An 11571-nucleotide genomic window follows, 5' to 3' on the forward strand; every position below is an offset into this window, starting at 1 on the left:
GAAATAGACTTTTATGGCATAATTTCTTTGGAAAATTTTAAAGACAAACAAAGTAAACAGGACAGCATAATGAATCCCCATGTAGTCATCACTCAGCTTCAAAGCTATTAGCTTTCTGCCATTCTCTCTTTTTTACATTCTGCTACTCTTGAGGTAAAACTGGAGTGCACATATATTAAATGTAAAATTTTGACAAACCACCCCAATCTAGATATAGGACATTTCTGTTACCCCATGTCCCTTCTCAGTTACTCCTAACCCCCTCCAGAGGAAACCACTCTGCTGATTTTTTTTTTTTTTTCACATAGATTAGCTTTACCTGATCCAAGTGTTGATATACTGGAATCATATAGAATATACTCTTCTGTGACTGGCTTCTTTTATTCAACATAATGTCATTGAGATTGGTCTAAATGTTGCATGTATCCATAGTTTGTTTCTTTTTATTGCTGAATAGTATTCTGTTTTATTAACATACCACACTTATCTAATGTCCTTAAAGAGACATTTGAGTTATTTCCATTTTTGGCAATCACACAGAAAGCTGTTATGACTATTTCTGTACAAGTCTTGTGCAGACATATATCTTCATTTCTCTTAGGTAAATAACCTTGGCAAGGAATTGCTGGATCAAATAGGTGCGTGTTTAACTTTATGAAAAACTGTTAAGCCTTTGTCCAAACTGGTACCAGAAGCAATACTCTTTAAGGCATGGTGAGTCTTTGTATCAGGCGACTCTATCAGTCAAACTGAAATAAGGAACTGGTGTAATCTCACCTGGCAAATTTAGGAATAAAGAAATAATGATACTTGGCACATCCGTATCAAAAGTCTAAGGTTGCCAGACATCACAATTTTACCCCACGACACCTGTGAGTACAAGGGGTTTAGTTTAATTGGTACCCATAATATCTGGCCTGATGTTAGAACTGTCTAATATGTTCTCACCATCTTAGGAGTGGTCAGATGTGGCACTCATTAGTCAATGTTTATATTTTTACAATAGCTGTAATGAACATCATTTCAGGACTTCCAAGATAAGCCAGCAAAGCGAATCTGCTTTATACATATTGAGCAGGCAGATGGAAATTTAATACAATTGGTTGAAAGAACAAAGTAAAGTGACATTATAAGGGTCACATATGGATATTGTATCCTACTAGGCAGTTCTTGCTCCTTTGCACACAATGGGTATCTTTTAAATAACCGCAGACCACGTGGATATTTCCTATTAACTCTCTAACTATTACTAATTTTTTCTTTCTGGATGGACTTATAAATTGTATGCCATGACTCATTTGAATGCTACTTTCCACTTTTCTAAGACTGTAAGAACAAATTGAATCTTCCTGTGGCTATTTATACCCAATACACATCTTCAGTCTTTTGGACACATGAAGCTTCTTGAAGAGCTGACTCCATTCAGGAACTGGCTTATATCCTATGAGCAATAGATAATGCATTGCCACCTGTCCACCTGGAAGGCCCAATTTTCCCACAGGGACTAGGCATGTTTGGACAACAGAGTCTCTATTCCACAAAATGTTAAAAAAAAAATTGGTTAAACTCAGAGCATATAGGTATGCTTTATTTACCAAAGGTTACTCAGCTTTAAGCAGAGACCTTTGATCTTTGATGTCTGTTAAAAAATTTCTTCCTGGAAATTCCCTGGAGGTCCAGTGGTTAAGACTCGGTGCTTTCACTGCCGGGACCTGGGTTCCATCTCTGGTCAGGGAACTAAGATCCCGCAAGCCGTGTGGTGCAGCCAAAAAAAATTTTTTTCCTGCCTCTTGTTACATATCTCTTTGCTAAGAGTCTTTTTGGTAACTTAAAATACTATTTACATGATTTAAAATTCCACATTGGGCGTGCACTTCTTATTATAGGTATTTCCAAACTAATATACCAGTTAACCCTTCAGAGTGATACCAAGCTTACTGTAAGTTTTTCTCTAATCCAGTCTCTTTGTTTATCTAGTCATGTGTTTTGCAGAAACATTGGAAGTGTTGTTAATATTGGAAAATAGAATGATTGTTCCCTAAAGGATTTGCTGATCCGAAGGGCCTGTATTTATCCATCCTTCAGGAAGTGTTGTAACATGGCTTCACAGTGCTCAGTAGAAGCCAACCATGTTTAAAGATATTCTGGCTCTTAGATAACTCATGCATATTTGATATTCAGGAATGATATTTATTTTCTCAAATAAAAATGAAAAAATAAAAAATTTAAATGGTTTGAAGAAACATTCTGGGGTATATTTGTTTTTTCATTTTATACTTAATTTAGGTATGAGTAATGAACTAAAAAAACCCTATGGGTTTGTTTTTTGTTTTTTCATCCAGTTGTTCATTTCCCTGTTTCCAATGTGATAATTAGTTTTCCAACTACTTGGAAAATATTGTTTTTATTTAAAATCATATAAACTGATGTACTGCAACATATCTACATGTGAAGATGAGTATTGGAAAAGGGGTAAACAATACAGTTTGAGAAAACTAAGGTTGTATGTTTAGGGGAAAGGGCTTGAACTAGAGTGTCAGTGAATAACTTTCTTTAACCAAAGACTGAAATGGAGTGACAAGGACAGCTATTATTTAAATTCAAGAAGGCCTCAGCAAACTTGGTAAAACACACCCATCTTAGATCAATAAAGCAATATTCATTTAGTGCTTCATAAAAATAAATTGCCTTTCATGACTGAATAAACAAAATGTGGTATATCCATATAATGGAATTTGTTTGACAGTAAAAAGAAATGAAATCATGATAATACAACATGGGTGAACCTTGAAAACATTATGCAAAGTGAAAGAAGCCATTTACAAATAAACACATATTGTGTGATTCCATTTATATGAAGTGTCCAAAATAAGCAACTCCATAGAGAAAGAGAGTAGATTAGTGGTTGCCAGGGGCTGGAGGATGGGGTAAATGGTGATTGACGGCTAATGGGTACAGGAATTCTTCTGGGGTGATGAGAGTGTTCTAAGATTGATTGTGCACAACTCTGTGGATACACCAAAAACCACTGAATTGTATAACTTTATGGTATGTGAATTATCTCAATAAATTTGCCTCCTAATAAGAACCTACCAAGTGCCAGATATGTAACTTATGCTACCCAATTTAATCCTCATCAGACGCCTGCAAACGAAGTTTATTATCATTTGACAAATGAGAAAACAGGGTTCTAACTTAACCTGTGTACGCTCACTTTATGGATGACTGGCACAGGTGGGCTTGCATTGTAAGCCTATTTTCTAAGTATAAGCTTCTTCCACTGGCTGTCTTGGTTCACCCTGTTTCAGAGTTCTATATTCCAGGTCCTCAGTGAGCTCGACTCACAGGGTCTCTGCGTTATCCTCTGCCGTTTGAACTGCTCTGGTTGTCCTAGGCAAACGGACTTTCCTCTGGACATGCTCTTATCATTCTCCACAGACTTGCTCTGCCCAGGTCCGAGGCACTATCTTCTCTTAGCCAGAGTCTTCTCTCAGTAAGCTACCCATCGGCTCCAATGGGCGCCCCAAAGACTGTAAAGAGAAGCTCTAGGTTTTCTCTCCTGTTTGAGCCAGTGATTGCAGCAATTGCCCCCGAGCTCAGCATTCTACAAAAAACAGCATATGAAGGACTTCCGGCTTACTGGCTATTATTATACTTGCCCAGAGACATTGTACGTGCGTACGCGCACGCGCCCACGGGCACGCGCATGTGCCCGTGTGTAACATGGAGATGGTGGGAGGGCTTGTCTTTGCGCCACCTCACAGGGGAACAGGTTCCTTCTTGCTTTCTCCTTTATTGTTTCAATTCTCCGAGGAATTCTATCCAGGGAGATGGAATAGGGTGACTGACATCTGTTCTCCGCAAGCCTATCTTTTTTTTTTGCGGTATGCAGGCCTCTCACTGTTGTGGCCTCTCCCGTTGCGGAGCACAGGCTCCGGACGTGCAGGCTCAGCGGCCGTGGCTCATGGGCCCAGCCGCTCCGCAGCATGTGGGATCTTCCCGAGCCGGGGCACGAACCCGTGTCCCCTACATCGGCAGGCGGAGTCTCAACCACTGCGCCACCAGGGAAGCCCAAGCCTGTCTTTTTATCTCTACCTTATCTCAAAGGTTCCCCCATTATTCAAAGATGAAGACCCTTTATAACATTAAAAAATTTCTCAGCTGCCACTCCTATGATGGGAGCTGAGAAGATATATAATGATCTGAAGCTACTATACATTTGGTAACCCCTTCAGATGAATTTTGTACTCTGTCAATTACATGAGCAACTTATGTGGTCTCTGATCTATGTTTGGTTTGGAGCTATGTATTTAATTCAAGGTGAGAATGATTTGAGCAAAAAGGTTATAATGCTTTGACATAACTCCTTGGCACATCAGTGTCTTCAACCTTTTTTTCAGTGATGGTTTGTTAATATTTATATAGAACTTTAATATAGTTCACTGTTCTGAGGCTTACCAAGTCCTTTCATGAACATTATCTGATCAGATTTATGTTCTGGAGTGTTGGCATATTTTTTAACATGAGGGACCTTTATGTTTGGCAAGAAGCTGCATAGTGTAAGTAAAGGGGGAGGAGTTGTGATCAGGAAAACTATGTCATAATTAAATTATGTGTCCTCTCAGCCAACCTGTTTTCCCATTCATTGTGCGTATAGGGGAATTGGACCAGAACCAGTGCTGTTCGTTGTTTGTTTTGTTTCTTCAAAAGAAATGCACATGAAACTTCTGTGTCTAAATGGGTAAAGGTGGAACTGCTCTGGTTGGAACTGGGGGAAGAATTACACTTTACCTTCTTTATTCTGTTCTGGGAAAATTTTGAACCCTAGAGGTCTCCTTATGAGTACTTACTTTCAGGATCCATTCCCTAAGGACTTGTACTTTCTCCATTTGGGGGGTGAGAAGGAAGGATCAAACTAGCAGCTTTCAGGGTGAGAACCAGTGCCCACCCCCATCTTTAGGAGGCTGGGCCTTGGCAGCATGCAGGTAGTCATACCTCCAGAGAAGGATGCTCGAAGTCCTGGCTGGAGCTCAGCAGGCTCATGCCCTGCTCTAATGTTCTTCCGGACTGAAACTACAAACCTAGCTACTTTCATTTTCTGGAACTATATTTAACTACATTAAAATTATGTAATTCTTCTCATAGTCTCTGTACAAGCTAATTGTGAAGGAAAGCCTTAAATAAAATGTTGATTAAACTTTGGAGGGTTTCATCTTTAACTAGATGTAAACTTTTGATATCATCTTGAGTTACATAGGACAGAATTTTGCATAGCTGCATGTGGTCACAATTTTCTACACAGTTTCATATGCTTGAATTCCTGATCTTCTGAACTACATTTTACTTAGGTCTTCTAGCTTCATCTCCAGAGCCTTCCACCATCAAACATTCTGCACCTTGCTTGCTGGAAGATTTCTTTTTTTGAAAAACTCTGCAGTCAGCACAAGTGGCATCTGGCGATATGTATATGAAAGCACTGAGATTTCTCATTCCTTTTAGAACCATTTTGCTAGAAATGGCTTATGTACACTTGGAAGTATATTCATTTCCAAAGTTCTGCTTTAGTTTTTAGAATTAGATTTTAAAGATAGCTTTCAAAGAAAGTTGATGAAACAGATATATTTAATGATTAGAAACTTACCAGAGCTTTTCTGAAAACTTCTACTTTTCATATCAGCAACTTGAAATAGTTCTTCAAGAGGTTCTTTAATCTCCAGCAGTTAGATGAGTTGCATTTTCTTGTGAATTTTCAGGAGTCACATCCCGGAAAGCATCTATGAGGAAGTAGATATGTGAGAAGAATAGACCTGGTCATTTCCTAGTTTACCTGAGGGTATATTTGTTGAGAATCTACTACATTAAAAAAAAAAAAGATATCACAGCAAAATTAAAATGTAGTTGATTGGACTGTTGCTTAGAAATTGTTTACAGCACAGATTTTCCCCTTAACTTTCTACTATAAAAATTTTCGAACATAGAAGATTTAAAAGAACATCCTTCAGCTAGATGGCATCTCTTCCTATATTCCTAAATACTGATACTTTTAATAAAAAAAATAAACATTCAAAACATGTTGCAGGCATACTTTCTCTTTCTCTTCTTCCACATTCTACATTCAGTGTGGAGAAAATCCTATAGGTTGCTTCAAAACAAGCATCTGATTACCAGCTACCACTTCCCACCAGCTGGTCCAAGTCCCCATGTCTCTCTCCTGAATTATAGGAGTGGCTGTCTCACAAGTTTCCCTCTTGCTGTTATTGATCCCTTTGGGAGCTTCTCAAAATAGCAGCTAGAGTGATCCTTTCAAATGTAAATAACATACCAATATTCGGTTCACTCCTTCCAGTGGCTTTCCGTTTGACTTGGAGTGAAAGCTGAGCTCCTTATTAGGAACTACAAGGCCTCATATGACCTGGCACCCTGTTACCCCTCTGATATAAAATCTTAGTTTTATTTTTCCTCTCTGTAAATCTGGTACAGCTCCCTGGCTGCCTTGTTGCTCCTCACATGTGGCACCTGCTCCTGCTTCCAGCACTATACTTGCTTCCTATCCCTGGAATGTCCTTAGACACCTGCAGGGCTCACTCCTTCACTTCCTTCGGGTCTTTTATCAAGTGCCACCTTCTCACGGAGGCACTGCTCTGCCAGCCTACTGAAAACTATCCCATCTCCCAAGGTCTCCTATCCCTCATCTGGCTTTTAAAAAAATCTAGTTAAGACTTACCACAATCAACTATTCCATTCCATATATTTTAACGTATTTGCCTTGTTTATTTTCTGCCCCACCCATTATTCTGTGTGATTCATGAGGACAAACATTTTTGTGTGTTTTGTTCACTTATTTTACAGTGCTTAACACATAGTAGCTTCTTAACAAAAATTTGTCAAATAAATAACATATTTTTCTTAGAGTAGTAAAGAATAATGAATTTTTGAAAACCCTTGAGTTAGCAGTGTCTGTGGGTCAAGGGATTTTGCTCATTTCACTAGGTCAATTATTTTATGTGGCTTGAATCCCAGACTGAAATCTGGGGAACTTTCTTTTCTTTGCTGCCTGTTAGGCCAGAACTAACTCTAGCTTCAATCATCTAGTCACAAAAGATTGAAACAAAGCTACAGTAATCAAGACTGTATGGTACTGGCCCCAAAACACAAATATAGATCAATGGAACAGGATAGAAAGCCCAGAGATAAACCCACACACATATGGTCACCTTACCTTTGACAAAGAAGGCAAGAATATGCAATGGAGAAAAGACAGCTTCTTCGATAAGTGGAGCTGGGAAAACTGGACAGCTACACGTAAAAGAATGAAATTAGAACACTTCCTAATACCATACACAAAAATACTCAAAATTGATTAAAGGCTTAAATGTAAGTCTAGACACTATAAAACTCTTAGAGGAAAACATAGGCAGAACACTCTGTGACATAAATCACAGCAAGATCTTTCTTGACCCACCTCCTAGAGTAATGGAAATAAAAATCAAAAATAACAAATGGAACCTAATGAAACTTAAAAGCTTTTGCACAGCAAAGGAAATCATAAAAAAGACAGAAAGACAACCCTCAGAATGGGAGAAAATATTTGCAAACGAAGCAACTGACAAAGGATTAATCTCCAAAATATACAAGCAGCACATGCAGCTCAGTATGAAGAAAACAACCCAGTCCAAAAATAGGTGGAAGACCTAAATACACATTTCTCCAAAGAAGACATACAGATGGCCAACAAACACATGAAAAAAGATGCTGAACATTGCTGATCATTAGAGAAATGCAAATCAAAACCACAGTGAGGTATCACCTCATACTGGTCCGAATGGCTATCATCAAGAAACATACAAACAATAAATGCTGGAGAGGGTGAGGAGATAAGGGAACCCTCCTGCACTGTTGGTAGGAATGTAAATTGATACAGCCACTATGGAGAACAGTATGGAAGTTCCTTAAAAAACTAAAAATAAAACCATTGTATGACCCAGCAACCCCACTCCTGGGCATATACCCTGAGAAAACCATAATTCAAAAAGAGACATGTACCACAATGTTCATTGCAGCACTATTTACAATAGCCAGGATGTGGAAGCAACCTAAGTGTCCATCAACAGATGAATGGATAAAGAAGATGTGGCACATATATACAAAGGAATATTACTCAGCCATAAAAAGGAATGAAATTGAGTTATTTTTAATGAGGTGGTTGGACCTAGAGTTTGTCATACAGAGTGAAGTAAGTCAGAAAGAGAAAAACAAATACCGTATGCTAACGCACATATATGGAATCTATAAAAACGGTACGGATGAACCCAGTGGCAGGGCAGGAATAAAGATGCAGGCTTATTGAATGGACTTGAGGACACGGGGGGAAGGGGAAGCTGGGATGAAACGAGAGAGTGGCATTGACATATATACACTACCAAATGCAAAATGGATTGCTAGTGGGAAGCAGCCGCATAGCACAGGGAGATCAGCTCCGTGCTTTGTGACGACCTACAGGGGTGGATTAGGGAGGATGGGAGGAAGGCTCAAGAGGGAGGGGATATGGGGATATATGTATACTTATAGCTGATTCACTTTGTTGTACAACAAAAACTAACACAACATTGTAAAGCAAATATACTCCAATAAAGATATAAAAAAAAGGAAAAATAAGTTTTTATCAAAAGGAAAAGAAAATGAATATATTTCCTCCCCCAGTCCTTCTAGGTACCCCAGTTCCATAATAGCCCATATCAGTTTTCTGCTGTGTCATTCTCAGTCCCCAAATGAAGCCATTTGTCATACCAGGTTTTCCCCGGCATGGGTTCCTTTTTCCTCTGGGTCCTCAGCACCTCTGCTGTTTTAATCTCCTGCCTCTGCTCTGGGAAGCTGATCTCCAGGTGAGGGGCCTGCCCCTTTCCACTGACACACTCTGTTTAGGTCTGATGCAATACCTTCTCTTAGCCAGAGTCTTCTTTCAGTAATTTAACCATTCCCCTCTCTCTGCACATCCTAAAGACTGAGAGGACAGACTCCAGATATTCTCTTTTGGTTTAACCAGTGACTACAAAATTCCAATAGGGTCCAACCTTCTGGAAATGAAGCAGCGCATCAAGAATTTCCCTCTGCAGTCTGCCCCTTATTCTTACAGCTCTTTGGCCTCATACCACCAGTGACTGTGTGCTGTGTCTAACATAGGGGATGTTGCAAAGGGCACTTTGTGCCATCTGACAGGTGACAGTTTTCTGTTACTTCCTTTTGTTCTGATTCTGCCAATAGATACCAGGGAAATAGAAATATTCTTTTCAAATAAGGTCACTGACATTTATTCCTCAAGTATGGAGTCTTTTCTTCTGTTAAATGGAAACATCAGGAATACCTGGTCTCAATATTATATACTAAACTTCAATAATATCCTTGGACTGATTATAATGTCAAAAGTTGCTCAACTTCCCTCTCCCCACATGATAGCTGTTGCGAACATATAAAGATTTGAACCTATTCTATCAGTAATGCTTTTTTAAATATATTTATTTATTTATTTATTTATTTTTGACCGTGTTGGGTCTTTGCTGCTGTGCGTGGGCTTCTCATTGCAGTGGCTTCTCTTGTTGTGGAGCACGGGCTCTTGGTGCACGGGCTTCAGTAGGTGTGGCACGTGGGCTCAGTAGTTGTGGCTCGCGGGCTCTAGAGCACAGGCTCAGTAGTTGTGGCGCATGGGCTTAGTTGCTCCATGGCATGTGGGATCTTCCCAGACCAGGGATCGAACTCATGTCCCCTGAATTGGCAGGAAGGTTCTTAACCACTGCACTGCCAGGGAAGTCCTATCAGGAATGCCTTTAAACTAGTTTATACTTTATTAATTTTAAGAGCATATGTATATATATTATTGGAGATAAATAAAGATTAAAATGACTGGGTTGGACAAATTTTGAGAATGCCTTGATATAACTCTTGGCTTCCTAAGGGCCCTCATCTTCCTGTTTTGAAATAATCACGAACACAAATCTTCTTATTAGTAGTAACTAATTATTGGCAAAGGAGCTATAGGATGCCATTCTCAAGTGACTCCTCCAGTTTTCTCTCTTGAGGTATTAAACAAGAAGTAACAAATCAGCAGAGCTCTTAGGGACAAGTACTCTTAGGGGTAAGTCCACCCACCCTCATCTCAGGGGCGTCCTCAGTAGCACCCCGGATATCCATGCCCTGAGGAGTTGTTCTGCTCCACAGGACTTAGAGCTGATAGTGGGGAGAGACAATTCAGAATCCTGGCTCTTGCCCAGGAAGGCTACACACACACTCCTCTGATGGTCTGATGAACTGAAACCACACATAAGCCAAGTTAGGTTTTATTTTCCTGAGGATAAGTTTTTGTTTTAATTTTTAAACCAGATTGCTGTATGACATGGATGTTAAGGAAGCACTTACATTGAAAAATAGCCTCTGGAGGACGTTATCTTTGATTACATGTAAAACTTCTAGTAACATCTCAAGTTCTGGAAGACAGAATTTTGCATAATTGCACACAACCACAGGTTCCTTTACAATCTTTTATGCTTAACTTCCTGAACTTCTTTGCATTGTTTCTGTATCGTTTTTCCCACTGCCCTACATGACCAGAAACACTCCCGCCACCTTATGTATATACTTAATGATCCATTTCTTTGTAGAAGAGCATTTACAAAGTTAGCTTCAATTAGATATACTGATATGTATTTAACCCATTGAAATTTCTAATTACTTTCATTAGTTTTACAAGTAATTGGCTTATGCACAAACACGTTTTATTATAAAAAGAAGTACAGCTGGAGTTTATGAAAATAGCTGTCTCCTCACAAGCATAAAAAATAAAAGTGTAATGATTCAGAAACTTACCCGGATTTTTCTGAAAACTTCCTCTTCTTATGTCGGAAACTTGAAATAGTTGGTTTTTAATCTTTGCTTTCTTATTCCTCTTCTAATGGGTAGAAGATGTATGATTGTAAGGATGCTTTTTAAAAAATAAGCCTTTAAGTTGTGAAGTTTTCTGGTCTCCTGAGGCCCTGCCCCTGTGCTGATGCAGAATGAGGAAGTAGAAATGCGAAGTTTCAGTTTTGCTTCAGAATGTATTTATCTAGGTTTATAAAATATTAAATATATTTATAATATATGTAAATATATTTTAATGGTTATAAAATATTAAAAGATTAACATCACAAAAAATTACCAATAAAGTTGAACCATTGCTGAGAAACTATTCACCAGAGTTTCAAGTTATAAGAGTTAAGAAATCAAGGTGAAAAAACACCTATAGAAAAAAACACTGGGAAAATATTAAAAACTCAGTGTGATCCAAGTGCCTGTTATGGACTGAATTGCGCCCCGCCCCCAAATTCACATGTTGAAGCCCTAACCCTTGGTATCTCAGAATGTGGCTGTATTTGGAGATAATGTCTTTAAAGAGTTAATTAAGTTAAAATGAGGTCACTAGGGTGGACCCTAATCCAGATATGACTAGTTTCCTTGTAAGAAGAGATTGGTGCTTGCATGCTCTCTCTCTCTCTCTCTCTCTCTCTCTCTCACACACACACACACACACACACACACACA

General features: G+C 38.9%; 1 protein-coding gene across 3 annotated transcripts in view; it reads right to left on the reverse strand.

Annotated features, from left to right (window-relative positions):
- LOC113618367 (sterile alpha motif domain-containing protein 9-like) overlaps positions 1 to 11044 on the reverse strand; it is a 31465-nt gene extending 20421 nt beyond the window's left edge. For 2 of the 3 annotated variants that reach the window (XM_027102460.1, XM_027102461.1), the window contains exons 1-3: positions 10858 to 11014; positions 7220 to 7296; positions 5642 to 5774 (exon numbers count right to left, since the gene is read on the reverse strand). The gene's annotated coding sequence lies outside the window, so the exon portion shown is untranslated. Of the gene's footprint in view, positions 1 to 4043; positions 5454 to 5641; positions 5775 to 7219; positions 7297 to 10857 lie in introns of those variants that run through there. The other variant, XR_003431987.1, reaches the window with a different exon arrangement.
- Between the last annotated feature and the right edge of the window lie 527 nt (positions 11045 to 11571).

Source organism: Aethalodelphis obliquidens, unplaced genomic scaffold, assembly GCF_003676395.1.
Source record: "Aethalodelphis obliquidens isolate GAN/ISIS:26980383/991018 unplaced genomic scaffold, ASM367639v1 scaffold5, whole genome shotgun sequence".
NCBI lineage: Eukaryota > Metazoa > Chordata > Mammalia > Artiodactyla > Delphinidae > Aethalodelphis > Aethalodelphis obliquidens.